Source organism: Gekko japonicus, unplaced genomic scaffold, assembly GCF_001447785.1.
Source record: "Gekko japonicus isolate JY-2015 unplaced genomic scaffold, Gekko_japonicus_V1.1 scaffold1762, whole genome shotgun sequence".
Classification (NCBI taxonomy): Eukaryota; Metazoa; Chordata; class Lepidosauria; order Squamata; family Gekkonidae; genus Gekko; species Gekko japonicus.
Window position 1 is genome coordinate 338,458 of NW_015169225.1, and position 2,471 is coordinate 340,928.

The window sequence follows — 2,471 nt, forward strand, 5'->3', positions numbered from 1 at the left end:
GTGCTGCTATTAAAAAAAAAAGAAATAGAGAACTCTTAGCATTAAGGAGGCTACCAAAGCCAACTGAAGCCCATCAAAAGCAGGCAAAACATGAATTACAGCATTGGTTTGTTGTTGAAAGGAAGTGGGGTCTGTCTCCTGGTGACTCATGAACGTGGTGGGGGAAACTCCTTCCAGTAGCTCGTGGAAGAGGGCCAGGTGAAAGCTGAAGAAAGAACACCATGAACCATACAGAAATAAAGAGTCTGCTTTCTGCTAATGCTATCTGTATAGCTTCCATTATTTTAACAACTCTCATTCCCTCACTGTTTTTGAAGAACTTCTCAGTCTTGGGAACACATCTGATATGGTTGTGCATCTGTTCAGCAAGTGTTGGTACGGTCGACATAATTTTGTATCTTATCCTTAAACCAGAGTCATCTATGAAAAGAAGCTCTGTTGCCCTCAAGATCAGTACTTGAGACCTTCTTATTTGCAGTTCTTTCTACATTCACTACTCTGCACTGCTTGTGTCTGTTGGGGCCAAATTTTCAAGTGTGGCTCTGAGTATTCAGTAAAAACAGGGCTATGTCCAGCTGGGATAACAATCTGCAGATCACAACAATGTGCAGCAGGGTGGGAGCATGGCTTGGAGCATTTCCTATTTCCCTGGATTGGGATCAACCATGGCAGGTGTGGCCCATTTCCTGTTCACTGGGAGCCACCTTTGGCTATGTGGCTGGTCTCCTCATTGCACCTTTGTGGATATACTGAAATAGGAAGCAGCTTACATACAAAAGCAGATAATGGACGCAAAGAAAAGAGAAGGCTTTGTTTTGTTCTTGTGCCGATTCCATAAAGACTGTGCAGAGACTTCCATGTGGGTCAAAGAAGCTATCCAAACATCCTCAAAGTGTCATTGGGCCTTGCACCTCCTTTCACAGCATGGTTTGTGTGCTGTGGCAACACGATGATACATCTGCCATGTGTTTTTTTTCCTGATGCCTAAAGAGGAGAGTATTCCAAACCATGGCCAAGTACAATTCCATCCTTGGAACCTGTTAGTGTTCTTTGAGGGGGTGAACAAACCCAATAGATATTGTTTACCTTGACTTCCAGAAAGCTTTTGATAAAGTTCCTCATCAACGGCTCCTAAGTAAGCTCAAAAATCATGGGATAAAAGGACAAGTCCTTTTGTGGATTAAAAACTGGCTAATTAGTAGAAAACAGAGAGTGAGTATAAATGGGCAATTTTCTCAGTGGAGGGTGGAAAGCAGTGGGGTACCGCAGAGATCAGTACTTGGTCCAGTGCTTTTTAACTTGTTCATTAATGATTTGGAGTTGGGAGTAAGCAGTGAAGTGGCTAAATTTGTGGATGATACGAAGTTGTTTAGGGTGGTGAAAACCAGGGAGGATTGTGAGGCACTCCAAAGGGATCTGTCAAGGATGGGCAAGTGAGGGTCAATGTGGCAAATGGGGTTCAATGTGGCCAAGTGCAAGGTGATGCACATTGGAGCCAAAAATCCTAAATATAAATACACATTGATGGGGTCTGAACTGGCAGAGACTGAACAAGAGAGAGCTCTTGGAGCTGTAGCAGATAACTCACTGAAAATGTTGAGACAGTGTGTGACTGCAGTAAAAAAGGCCAATGCTATGCTGGGGATTATTAGGAAGGGTATTGAAAACAGATCAGCCAATATCATAATGTCCCTATATAACTCAATGGTGTGACCTCATTTGGAATACTGTGTGCAGTTCTGGTCACCACACCTTAAAAAGGATATTATAGCTTTGGAAAAAGTGCGGAAAAGGGCAACTCAAATGATAAAAGGGTTGGAACACTTTCCCTATGAGGAAAGGTTAAAACGCTTAGGGCTTTTTAGCTTGAAGAAACGATGACTGAGGGGAGACATGATTGAGGTTTATAAGATTATGCATGGGAAAGAGCAGGTAGAGAAAGAGGTACTTCCCTCCCTTTCTCACAATACAAGAACTCGTGGGCACTTCAAAAGGGAATTAGATAAGCATATGGAGCAGAGGTCCATCAGTGGCTATTAGCCACAAGGCATAGATAGGGACTCTGGGGCAAGTGATGCTCTGTCATCTTGGTGCTTGGGGGGGTCAACAGTGGGATGGCTTCTAATGTCCTGGCCCCACTGGTGGACCTCCTGATGGCACTGGTATTTCTGGCCACTGTGTGATACAGAGTGTTGGACTGGATGGGCCTTTGGCCTGATATAACATTGGCATCTCTTATGTTCTTATGTTCTAATGAAATTGCTGAGTGGTCGGGTTAGAACGGATAAAAGGAAGTACTTCTTCACCCAAAGAGTGATTAACACATGGAATTCACTGCCACAGGAAGTGGTGGTGGCTACAAGCATGGACGGCTTCAAAATCGGAATTAGATAAGCAAATGGAGCAGAGGTCCAATTAGTGGCTATTAGCCACAAGGTATAGATAGGGACTCTGGGGCAAGTGATGCTCTG

At 43.8% G+C, this 2,471-nt stretch overlaps 1 pseudogene; it reads left to right on the forward strand.

Moving 5' to 3' along the window:
* Positions 1 to 221: 221 nt before the first annotated feature.
* LOC107114821 lies at positions 222 to 864 on the forward strand (annotated as a pseudogene).
* The last annotated feature ends 1,607 nt before the right edge of the window (positions 865 to 2,471 follow it).